Below are 12,716 nucleotides of genomic sequence, written 5' to 3' on the forward strand. Positions count from 1 at the left end.
GTCCAGATTCTGTCCCAGCTGTGTGACCCAGGGCCTATCACTTTCCCTCTCTGAGCTCTAGCTTCCTGTCTGTCATTAAAATGGGGATGGTAACAACACCCCATCCTCCCCTTCCATCCCACCCCGCCCCCTCTCTCAGGCAGGCACTGAAGGGAGTAAGTGTGAGGACCGAGACAGCCAAAGAGCAGTGAGCGTGGCCTGAGGCAGGGGTTTCATCAACCTTAGAACCCCCTACCTTCCTCTTCGAACCTAAATACAACCGTGTCATCTATTGAACGCTGCTGTGGGTGGGTGGGCCTCCTGCTGAGCACCGCAATGCAGACCTGCTAAGAGTCATCCTGCCCTCAAGAAGCTCCTCGGGGAAGAGTCATTTCTGTGGCCAGGATGAAGGTGGTGGATAATTAAAATAATAACAATGACGACAACCGAGACTGACGTCTCTGCGTGCTTCTGACGTTCCTGACACGTGTCCCGGGCTTTACCTGCGCCTCTCCATCAACCCTCAGCACCACCTACGAGGCAACTAGTATCACTGTCCCCTTTTAGTTGGGGAAACTGAGGCTCAGAGAGATGAAACAAGTGAGTGCACAGCCAAGTCCTGGACCCAGGCCCCCACCCTAGTCCAGGCTCAGCAGGGCAGGGAGGGGCTGCCCCTCAGGCCTGGGCATCCCAGAGGGATGAGCAGCACAAAGTGCCACACCCAAGCAAGCCCTCTGCAGGCCTCAGTTTCTTCACCTGTGACATGGGGGCGGAACAACCCAGCCCCAGCTGGGGGGCATCAGGAGAAAGTGGCACAGGTGGGGGAGGGGGCCACAGTTCCAAATGGAGCCGAGGCGGCTGTGAGGTAAGTCGGGGCGCGGGGGCGGGAGGCGAGAGAAAGAGACAGATCTCTCAGGCTCAGCTCAGGCGTTGTGATATTTTTCCCCAGGTTATATTTTTAGATGGACTACTTTCTCTCCCCTCCCCCTGCCTCAGTAGGAGGAGGAACACAGAAATAGCCGGGCGTGCGTGTCTGAGCCGGGCTATATATAGTGGGCACAAACCCTGTCACCCGGGGCTTCTCCCACTCCCTGCACCCGGAGCAGGAGCGGGGAGTGGGGAGGGGGCCCCTTCCTCTTACCCAGTGGCCCCAGGGTCTGCTCAGCTCTGCCCGCTTCCTCCAGGCACCCCCATCCCAGCACACACCTGTGCACACACATGCACACATACAGACACACACGTGATTGAAGCCTGTCTGCACCGACTCAGCATCAGGGCTTTTCGAGGGGTCCAGAGCGACCTAAGGGGCCTGAATTGGGCAGGGAGGGTGGTGTGAGCCAGGCCAGGAGAGAGATGATTTTGCAGGACCCAATGGCTGTGACTCTCTCAGCCTCGGTTTGCTGATCTGTAAACATGGGGACATATCAGGTCTGTGGGCCCTTTACCACTTCAGAAGATGCAACTAATGTCGAACACATTCCCCCAGCTGCGCCCATCTGAGTCCCCATTGTTGAGATGAGGAAACTGTGCGGGCACTGGCCAAGGTCAACAGCAAACCTGCAGTGGCAGAGACACTTTATAGTTTCAACCTCGCCTCTCCGGACTCAGTTTCCTCATCTGCGAAGTGGAGATAAAGTCAGCACCCACTTCATGGGCTATGGTGAGGGCTGGATGAGGAGGAGGCACATAAAGTGCCTAATGTGGGCTTCCATAACTAGGGAGAGGGCCATGAGCACCCAGGGGCAGTAAGCACTCCCGAGTCTCCCTACGACCTCCCTTGGCCACAGCCCACCACTGGGCCAGGCTCCAGCCTCATGTTCAGGGGCTGAACCATGCCCTTCCCCACAGTCTACCTTGGCAGGCCTTCAAGAAAAAGCCCACAGCCAAAATCACCCACACCCAGCCCAGGGCAGGTATCAGCAACTGCTTCCCAGACGGTGGGTGGACCCTGCCACTGCCCCACTTCAGGAGAGCCTGAGATGAAGGCCTGGCCTCCTCCCAGGCCTCCCAGTGCTGGTCACACTAGCCATGCTGAAGTATCAGAGCAGAAGGACCTAACCCCCATACCCACCCTTTCCTGATGGTGGGGCTCCCTTCTGGGATACTCCAAATGGGTGTCCAAGCTGGTTTGGGTATGCCCAGTCCAGGGGCAGGTCTACACAGGCTCTGCCGACTTTCTGCCCCAGGACCTGAGAAGGACAGAAAGCCCTGAATGGGGAATTCAGCCATGGGGGTTGGGGGTTTCAGTTTCCCCATCAGTACTTATTCTCCACAGAGGAATTTAAATCCATCATCTTGGCTGGGCGAGGCGGCTCATGCCTGTAATCCCAACACTTTGGGAGGCCAAGGCAAGAGGATCACTCGAGCCCAGGAGTTTGAGAAGAGCCTGGGAAACATATCGAGACCCTGTCTCTACCAAAAAGAAAATAAAATTATCCAGGCATGGTGGCGTTGCACCCAACTACTCTAGCAACTACTGGGGAGGCTGAGGTAGGAGGATCACTTGAACCCAGGAGGTCGAGGCTGCAGTGAGCTATGATTACACCACTGCACTCTAGCCTGGGCAACAGAGCAAGACCCTGTCTCTAAATAAATAAACAAATAATCAATTATCTTGTTTAACCCTCACAACTTCCCCGAGGAAGGTACAATGGTTATTCTGCAGATGGAGAAACAGAGGCCCAGGGTGGGGAAAAGGCCTGCCTGGGTCATACAGAAAGTGACAGGCAGCTCTTGTGAGAGGTAGAGCCTGCATCTGCCAGACCTGGGAAAGCCAGGATGTGAGCCTGGAAGGTGGACTCCTGTGTTGAACAACTGGCTTGGAAAATTCCTGAACACATGTCCATGGGGTTGAGAGAGAGCTGGTTTGAGACGGCTCCACCACAGCACACCCAGGGAATCTACATGGAGTGGCCGCCCCACCCCTACTCCTGCATCCATCCCCTGGCCATTGAGTTTTTGAGCCCAAGTGCCAAACTTCATTTTCCTGGCTGCAGAGTTCCATTTGGTTGGTAGGTTTCAGTTCAGAGCTTCCACCATCTGAGCACCCACAGTGAGAACTGCGTCTCACTGGCAAATGTGGGACTCAGCACCTTCATCTAAGCCACCAGAAGATTAGGGCAGGAGGAGGGCACAGCCCTAAGCTGCCCCACTGAGACCTTTTTCTCCCCCAGACCAGTGTCCAGTGTTGACCCTTTGGGCTGTTGACTCTACACAAGTCCTCCTGAGTGAACTGAGCACCTGTGTCTCCGCCCCCTGTGTCTCATGGAGTTCCTGACTCCACCCAGAGATCCCCAAAGCACTGGAGATGGGTGAGGAAGAAGCATGCATCCCTGCAGTGGGCTGCCTACCCCGCAGGCACCCCACCCTGCCTACCCCGCAGGCACCCCATCCTGCCCGACCTGGCCTGGGTACAGCAAGACCCAAAGACCCAGAGGAGGAAAGACTCAGGGTCAGAGCAACAGCCATCATCAGGAGGAAGGAGCACAGGTCCTGTCCTCATTAGGGCACCCAGATATCCAGACCTTGCACAAGAATGAGCCTGCCGTTGCTATGGCCTCTGTTCAGTTTCTGGATTTCCACATGCAAAACAAATGAAGTTGGACTCTTACCTTACACCATATACAAAAATTAACTCCAAATAGGTGAAAGACCTAAACACAAAACCTGAAACTATACCACTCCTAAAATAAAACATAGGGGAGAAGCTTCATGACATTGGATTTGGCAATAATTTCTTGGACATGACATGGAAAACACAGGCAACAAAAGCAAAAATAGACAAATGGGACTACATCAAACTTAAAACCTTCTGCTTAACAAAGGAAGCAATCAACAGAGTGAAAAAGCAACCTACGGAATGGGAGGAAATGTTGGCAACCCACGTATCTGAAAGGGGTTAATATCTAGAATACATAAAGAACTTCTACAACTCAACAACAAAAATAATCCCATCAAAAATTGGCAAAGGACTTGAATAGACATTTCTTAAAAGAAAATATACAAATGGCCGACAAGCAGATGGAAAGATGCTCAGCATCACTAATCATCAGGGAAATGCAAAGCAAAACCACAATGAGGTCTCACCTCACCTCAGATAGGGATGGTCACTACCAAAAGAAAATAAGTATTGTCAAGGACGTGGAGAAATCGGAACATTTGTGTATCGCTAGTACGAATGTAAAGTGGGGCAGCCACTAAATTAATTGTAAAAATTAAAAATAGAATTACCATTCGATCTAACAGTCCCACTTTTGGGTGTGTGTATGTGTATGTGCGTACATATACATATCATAATTAAAAACAGGGTCTCAAAGAGGTATGTGCATGCTCAAGTTCATCACAGCATTATTCACAATAGCCAAGAGATGGAAAGAACCCCAACTGTCTATCAACAGATGAACAGATAAACAAAATGTGGTGTATACAGATGATGGACTATTTTTCAGCCTTAAAAAAGTAAGGAAACGCTGTCACATGCCACAGTATGGATGAACATGGAGGACATTATGCTATATGAAGTAAGCTACTCACAAAAAGACACATATGTATGGTTTCCTGGTATGAGGCATCTAAGGTGGTCAAACTCTTAGAAAGTAGCAGGAAGGTTGTCAGGGGCTGTGGGGACAGCCAAATTGCTGTCCAATGGGTACAGAATTTTGGTCATGCAAGATGAAAAGAATATGGTGTACGATAAGGGGCATAGAGTTCACACTACCTTACTGTGCACTTATACATGGCTAAGATGATACATTTTATATGTTTTTTTTTTACCATAATTTAAAAAAAGAAAGAAAAAGAAAAAATGAGCTATCCTATAGATGAGGAAACCAGCACTCAGAGAAGTGAAGTAATTTCCCCAAGATCACACAGCTGGCAGGTGGCAACGGGGATTCAAAGCCCTTTTGCCTGGCTCCTGGGGACGCTGCACATTCCTTTGAGAAAATGTCCAGGGCTGACACATGGGCACTCTACAATGGCTTCTGGAGGAGGCAGTCTTAACCATGCATCTTAAAACATGACAAATGGCTTTGCAGCACACTAAAGGGCCGTCCCTGGGAGAAGAGGAAGAGTCCTCTCTTACCAGGCCTCTTCTGAGAGCCCCAGGTCAGTGTTGTGTCTCCTCCCCCAGTCCAGGGCTCTTCCCTGACTGCCTGCCTGGCAGAGATGGCCCCTGGCTGCCCTCAGCCTCCGGGCCTGGCCAGGTCTGGCGGTGATCAATCCTGCCCAGGTGCAGGCATTTCAGGCAGCTGCCTCTCCCACTGCCTGGCAGTGTGATTAATGCTCACTCTGCGAAGAGCCCACTCATCACGGACATGCCACATGCCCACCAGTTCGAGGCAGGTGGGCTGCACCAGTGTCTGCTGAGTCCCAGCCCCCAGAGCTCACCCTGTTCCCTGCCAGGCCAGAGACCAAAGCTTCGCTCGTCTCGGCTGCTGAGGGCTGGGGGCTGGGAGTGGGTGCCACACACAGGGGCCACACCTAGAAGGGCGTTTTCTGTGGCCCTCACAGCCTCACTCCTACCCTCTCCTCCCAGCCTCCAGGGAGGGGTCTGAGGGCAGCTCCAGCTCCAGCTTGGGGACGGGATGGAGCTAATGGGAACCCCACCTCGTCCACTCCTTCCCAGCTGTGTGACCTCAGGCAAGCTTCCTTGTCTCCGGGCCTGTTTCCATGTCTGCAATGTGGGCATCACACTTCTCCCTCACCAGCCCTTGGGAGGAGCCATGAAGACAAATGCTTGGAATGTAGTCCAGACTGCCTGGGTTCAAATCCCCACTCTGCCACTTAAGGACTGTATAATTTTGGGCAAGTTTCTCATCCTCTGCCTGCACTTCAGTTCTCTGCAGAAACAGTTCATGGGCTGTAGTGAGGATTAAATAAATAACTATTTGTGAAATGCTTACCACAGCGCCTGGCACATAGCAGGCACTGAGGAAACAGGAGCTGTTATTACTCTGGGTCTGCTGTTGCTGTCCCATTTCACAGAGCTGTTTTGAGGTCTGGACTTGGCCAAGTATATGCAAGGTATTCTGCAAAGTGGAAAACCCACCCTCTGTGATGGCTGAATGTCCATTCTCTTTAACCCTCCTTCCCTGCAAGGCTTATGGCACCCACACCCACCCAAGAGCCCAGCTGGCACTAGGAGGGTCCAGCCGGCACTGGGAGGGAAGCTGGGAAGACTCCACTCTGCCTTTGGGCAGCTCTGTGCCAGTGGGGAGATGATGGAGGCACATCCAGGTCGGAGAGCACTTGCAGAGTTGGGCTAAGGAAGCGGGTGCAAAGGAGTCCCAAGGGCTGAGCTAGGCTCAGGATTAGAGATCAGAGGCCAGGTGCAGGGAGGCGCAGTCGATGCTCAGCCAATGAGGAGACACTGAGGGTTCTTGAGGAGGAGGGTGGAGTAGGCAGAGCTGGTCTCAGGCCCAGGCCTGCAGATGTGCAGACCCAGCTTAACCCTTGCTCCTTCCTGTGCAGACCCAGCTAGACAGGAGAATCCAGAGCTGGGAGGGCTCGGAGCTTGTGGAGGGAGAGCAGGGCAAGCATCAGGGGTTGTGACCCAGTGTCTACCCGACCCTCCCGGCCCAATGGTCCTTGTCCTGGGCCCCAGATCACTCTGTGCAGGAAGAGGATCTCCCTGCCCGGAGCTGGCCAGCCCTCTAACCCAGGTCAGACATCTGACCTCCACTCTCTACACTCTGAGCTGCTGTGGGCTGCAGAGATGTCTGAATAGATATGGCTCCCGCTCCTCCAGGAAACCTACTCCTTCTCAAGGACTATATGCTGTTTTGCTCCTGTGGACAGCACAGTTCTCATAAATGATAGTTCCCTTTTCATTCTGACTATGAAGAATCACAGAACCAACTATTCAGCCCAAGATCGGACCCTCTGTGTCCATGTTGTAATGCTCCCCAAGCCTTTCCTTGCTATTGCATCCTTTTTCCCCTGCCTTGGATTGTCTACCTTGGTATCACGATTATGCTTAGCTCTCATACTTATTGGAATAAGGTAGGTATAAATATAAAAATAGTTAATGTGCAAAATGGCAAATCCACTCCATCCCACCCCACATTTACCTGCTCCCCAGGGAATGAAAAACTCAGGACCGGAGGTCCGGGGTTGGCAGCATTGTGGGGGGAGTAAGGGGGAGGCTGAAGCAGGCCCCAGTCCTGTCCCTCTTGGCTCTGGCATCTAGTTGCGCATAGGAGCTAGGAAGGCTCTGCTCTCACCCTAGAATGTTCTATAGCCCTGCTAATAACAATGACAACTTTGACTAGAATTTACTGAGTACCTACTACATGCCAAGTGTCATTCCTAGTGCAGTACCTGAATATGCCATTTATTCCCTAACAGCCCGTGAGGTGGGTTCTACTATCATTTTCCCCTTACCCAATGGGAAAACTGAGGCCCAGAGAGCTAAAGTAACATGTCTAAGGCCACACATCTGGTAAGTACTGGAGCTGGGACTCATGCCATGCTGTCTGATGCCACAAACCAGGTTATCAGTAGCTACCCATCTTGCCTCAGGGGCTCGGGTAGTGCACATGACTTTCTGAGACTGAGATGGTCCAGCACCTGCCCCCTACCCATCTGTGTCAGGGCTGCCCCTGCCTCTCTGTCCCTCTATATCCAGACTGGTCCAGGCTCTCTCTTTCCCTCTAGCTGCACAGGCAGGCATCAGGCCTGGGCCACAGCACCAACATGGGGAGACACAGGCAGAGGGCAGCAGTAGACAATTTGGAGCAGCAAGGCAGGGGGGAAAAAGCCAGACTTCAGCATCAGAATGGCACTGGGGCCCTCTTGAGCCTCAGTCTCCACATCTGTAACATGGGAACAGGAAGGACCTGCAGGCAGGTTAGGCTGAGGGGAGGTGTGGCCCATGCCTCCCTCAGGCCTGGCCACAGAAAGGTTGGTAAATGATAGCTGGGGCAGGGTCCTGGCTCCTCAGGACCTTGAGGGGCTGTCCTGGACTGCCCACTGAGAAAAACCAGAGCTGGGTCCCCCAGGATCTCCGGCCACCATTAGGGTCAGAATCCTGCCTCACAACTGCCTAGCTGTGTGGCCATGGGCAAGGCACTCTGCCCCTTTGGCCTTGGATAACGGGAGAATGATGTTTACTCATGCTTGGCGTACAATGTCTTAGCTGAGAATTATCTTTATTATCCCAGGGTACCTTCCAGCCCCCTGGACACCCCTCCATCCTGGCAGGCAGGCTGGGGTGGGGGCAGAGTCATGGGAGGCACATGTGCAGGGAGAACAGGCTGGGCCCAGACACCAGGCTCCAATGTAGAAGCCGCCCCCAGGTGCCAATACTGTAGGAGGTGGCAGAGAGCCGCCCCACTGCCCTAGTTTCCCAGAGAGCTTCCTTGCTGAAGTGGGGAGAGACTCGGCACACAAATGCACATGCACACGCGTGCACATCCAGGTCCATGTGTGTCCCCCGCCCGGGACAGCCAGAGCCTGGCACTAAAGCCAGCCCCACTCCTGGTACCCTCAACCCCTCCAGGGCACAGGACATGGGAAAGGGGATTCAATCCCAGCTCTGCCTTTTCTGCGACTTGGGTCAACTAGCTTCCCTATGTGGGCCTCCATTTTTCATAGGGAAACAGGGATAATGGCATCCCTCTCCTGCGTGAGAACCAATGATGTTCCATGTGTGAAGAGCCTGCGCCAGTTCCTTCTCCTCACGCTCCTCCCTGCCACCACCACAATGTGTCAGGCCTCTCCGCTCAACCCCAGCATTGCCACTGCTGCTTCTCTGTGCCCCATTAAAGCAGCCTCCTTATTTCCTTGAGGCTCAGAGATTTCATCCCTCTGTGCCTCCTCTACCCAGGTGGCTGAGAGCTCCTGTCACTGAAGCAGGGACAAGCTCTCGCCAACTGCACACCCAGCTCCCCCTGTCCAGCACTACCCCGGCAGCCCTCAGTAACTGACACCCAGAGGGAGACAGCGGAAGAAACTGGAGCCGCCTCCCCCACCACAACCACAGCAGCCTGGATACAGGAACCTGAATGTCACCCAGTTCAGACTGAACTGGCTCTGCTGCCCACCCGATCAGCCACCAACCATGGCAATGACAAGCACAACAACTCCACTAACAGGCCCTCACCATGTGCCAGGTCATATGTAAAGACTTCTCATGCATCATCTCATCTCATCTTCCCAATACACCTATGAGAAAACAACTGCTGTGCCCATTTTACAGATGAGGAGACTGATGCACAGAGAAACCATGAACCCAAGTCTAGCTCAGGACTTGAGGTCTGCACTCTACACTTTACTGCTAGGTCCACCCACAGCTCCTCAGAAATGCCCAGGACCAGGGGGCTGGCAGAAAGAGCAATGGGGCCTCCCTTCTGCGCTGAACTGAGGTGAAAACCAACAGCATTGTTTGCAGCAGACACATTCTGACTTTAAAGTTAAAAATTGAGTCCCCAAGTATAGGATGTTGTTTAGGGAACTGGCCTAACATCCACCCCCATGGTTCTGCTCCCCTGTTTTAGAAATGAAGGTAGCGCTAGCTTACATCCGCATCTCAGGCCCACACAAAACTTCAGGCCGGTAAACTCTGGTGGTGATGATGGGGTGGCGGGAGGTGCCCAGCAAATGCACCCATCCAAGCAAGACCCTTTCCCCAGGCCTGCTGGGTTGTGCCAGGTGGACTGAGGTCCCTTCTGGAGTGGACTTTACATGTGCAGGCCCCTCAGATGGGCATCCACCCCTTAGTGCCTCAGTGGTTTCCCCTGAGGCAGAGCTTCCGGCCAACGCTGGCCACACCCCATGCCAGCCCTGCCTGCACACAGAGCCCATGATGGCTCCCTGCTCTGCACTTGGACAGATGCCGTTGTTGTAACTATGGCTCCTGGGTTTGCATAATGCCTCCTTCCTGGCTCCCATGCCCCCCAGCACGCACGCTCAGGCTCTGATCCAGCACAGGCTGCTTTTATTCCAAAGATTTCATGAGGCCATCCCACGAGTCATAAATAATCGAGGGTGCTCAGATGCTGCGTCCAGGTGTGTTGACTGACAGCCCTCCCCGCCGGCCACGGCCGGCCTCCCAGATTGGAGCCTGCCCCTTCTCAGATCTCCCCTGAATGGCATCCCTTCTACTGAATCCTGTGTCTGTAGATCCCTGAATTGCCTGCCCACCCTCCTTCCTGTTTCCAGGCCCTCTCAGCCCCAGCCACCCCCACAGCTCCCCCATCCAAGTCGGGACAAGTGCCTGGAACTCATTCTCACTGAACCGAGTAGGGCTGGGGCCCACTCAGCCACCCACACGATGACAGCTGAGGGCAGTTGCTGTGGGGTATCTTCTCAGAGGAGGCACACTCTGAGCAGAGGGGACTGTTAGTGTCCAAGTGCGGAGGAGAGGGAAGAGGGCATGTCCAGGAAGGACGGATGTGCCCCAGACCCAGAACCCGAGAGACTAGCCCAGAGGCTCCCTCTCACAATCTTGCTGGCTGTGGCTGCCTGGTCCACACACACATCTTCATGGATGCAGCCTCCAGCTCCCACCCCCAAGCCATGACCCCTGAAGGCCTGACCAGAGGACATGGTGGCCAAGGGCGTGGCCTCCAACCATAGCCCTCCTCTCAGGTGACCCACCACTGGGAGACAAAGTGTAGGGAGAGAGATGGATAGACCCATGGGACCTGGAATGGAGACCAAGACCAAATCCTACCTTGCCACCAAGGCCGCGACAAGGAAACAAACTGCTCCCTCTCATGGGTTGCTGTTGCTAAGATTAATGAGCTAACTAAAGTATGAAGACAGTTCTTGTACACTTAAAAAGAGGTGATCAACCATCATAAATTAATCACAATTAGCACCCCTCCTCCAGGCAGTCTGCCTGGATTAGGTCCACTGAGCATAGTTTCTCCTCTCCCAAATGACAGGAGGCTGCACGCGCCCTTGCAGGGGTATCTGAGCTGCCGAGGGCTGCAATTCTCCAATCCCCAGATCCTTCAAACTCTTTCCAAGGCTCTGCTGCAAAATGACTGTGTGTTTTCACATCTATTGAGCACCAACTGTGTGCCAAGCTCTTGGTACTTGGCCTTCTACACACAACACAGTGCTCAGGAGGATGCGCTATGAGGAGCTCCCTTTTACAGATACGGAAATTTGAAGACAGAGCCCTAACTCCTTATATAAGTTAACCCCTGCCCTGGGCCGTGGGGCCAGTTAGGCCAGGGAAGGGTGGAAGATGGACAGCCACACCCCTCCAGCTCCCACTACTTCAAATCCGATAGAGCTGCTGCTGCTGCTGCTTCAGGCTTGTGAATAGGGGTGCCATCTCCCCAACTTCACACTCCTTCTGCTCCCTCCTGAGCACGTAGGTAAGGCTGACTCGGAAGAGACGCCTAGGCCCTTGACACCAAATTAAAACCAGAATCCCAGAGAGAGGGAGAGCATGGATTTTTTTTTTTTAAATTAAAAAGCAAAAACAAACAAACAAAAAAAACAAACCAGAAGCCCTCCCTGTAATCATCCCCAGGACAGAGTGTCCTTGGAACTGAAGTCGAGGTCAGGGGCTACTGGGGACAGCCTTGCCACCCCTTATCTAACAGTGATCCCCAGATACAGGAATAGTGTCTGAAAAATGCTTATCACAGAGCACAACCAGGCCCTAAGGTCAGAGCCTGACCACCCAGAGCACTCCCAGACCCAAAAGATTCCCTGGCCTGCCCACCTCACCTGAGTGGCCCACAGCTCCACCCCTCCTCCAGGAGGAGCCTCCAGGATCCCCAAGTTCAAGGCTGGCTGGCGCCTGGACCAGGCACCCACGCTCCCCAGGGCCCGAGCGGTTGCCCTCCAAGGGCCCCCAGTACCCACAAGCCTGACCCATCAGATCATGGAGCTGCCTTCCTCCTTTCTCCTAACAGCTGATCCCCAAACCTTCCCGCCTCCACCTCGCCCAGTGACTCAAAAGTGTCCCTCCCCAGGAACATGGCTGGGGACAGGAAAGGGGGGTCCAGGAGATGATAGAGGAGAAAGGGGTGGCAGAGAGAGGGCGGCTGCTCTGCACACACCCCTTGGCCCCACTGCATCCACCAACACAGACAGCAGCTGCTCAACTCACTCAAGCATTGGCTCAGGTCTCAGGGCTCCGAGCTCAAGATCAGGGCCTCCTCAGTGGGACACCTGCAAAGAGACAGCAGGGAAGAGGTGAGAGGACAGTCAGATTGGGGCCTGCAGACCCATCCTGCAGTCCAATCCCACCCAAGTCTCTGCCCAGCCTGGGCTTCCCCATGCACTGGGCCAGATAGAGCAGGAGGAGACCTGGACCCTGCCCTCTGGAAGCTTGTGGGCAGCCTAAAGATGCCACATTCATTCCAGAGTCAAGATTGCACTTTCAGTAAAGAAAGGGCCTGGGCTACAGCAGGCTGGGATGCAGGCACCCGCATGGCCCCAGAGGACACACAAACTGGACTTGCAGCACAGCCCCCACCTATCCAAGCCTGTCTGCAGTGGAAGTCACAGTTCTCTGGCCCCTGGACACACAGGGCTGAACCTCAAATCTTCCCTCCTGAGGCCACATGTGGTTCATGGTCCCTAGGAGCACAGAGGAGCTGGTGGGAAGGGAGTACCCACGGCTGCCTTCGCACGTCTGCCTGAGGCCTTTACCTGGGCCCAGTCTCAGCTTTGTCACTGGCTCACCCTGTGACCCTCACTGTGCCTCCCATCAGTACAAGCAGGTGCAGCAGAGTTGCTGGGACTTGTGCAAACACAGCTTTCTGGGCTCC

General features: G+C 54.0%; 1 protein-coding gene across 14 annotated transcripts in view; it reads right to left on the reverse strand.

The window, feature by feature from the left end:
• Positions 1-12,716, reverse strand: part of LINGO1 (leucine rich repeat and Ig domain containing 1) — a 205,899-nt gene that overhangs the window by 109,173 nt on the left and 84,010 nt on the right. For 11 of the 14 annotated variants that reach the window (XM_077940039.1, XM_077940038.1, XM_077940037.1 and 8 more), the window contains one exon: positions 12,053-12,114. The exons of the other annotated variants lie outside the window; for them this stretch is intronic. The gene's annotated coding sequence lies outside the window, so the exon portion shown is untranslated. The remainder of the gene's footprint in view (positions 1-12,052; positions 12,115-12,716) is intronic. 14 annotated transcript variants of the gene reach the window in all.

The sequence above is a fragment of the Macaca mulatta genome, chromosome 7 (assembly GCF_049350105.2).
Source record: "Macaca mulatta isolate MMU2019108-1 chromosome 7, T2T-MMU8v2.0, whole genome shotgun sequence".
NCBI lineage: Eukaryota > Metazoa > Chordata > Mammalia > Primates > Cercopithecidae > Macaca > Macaca mulatta.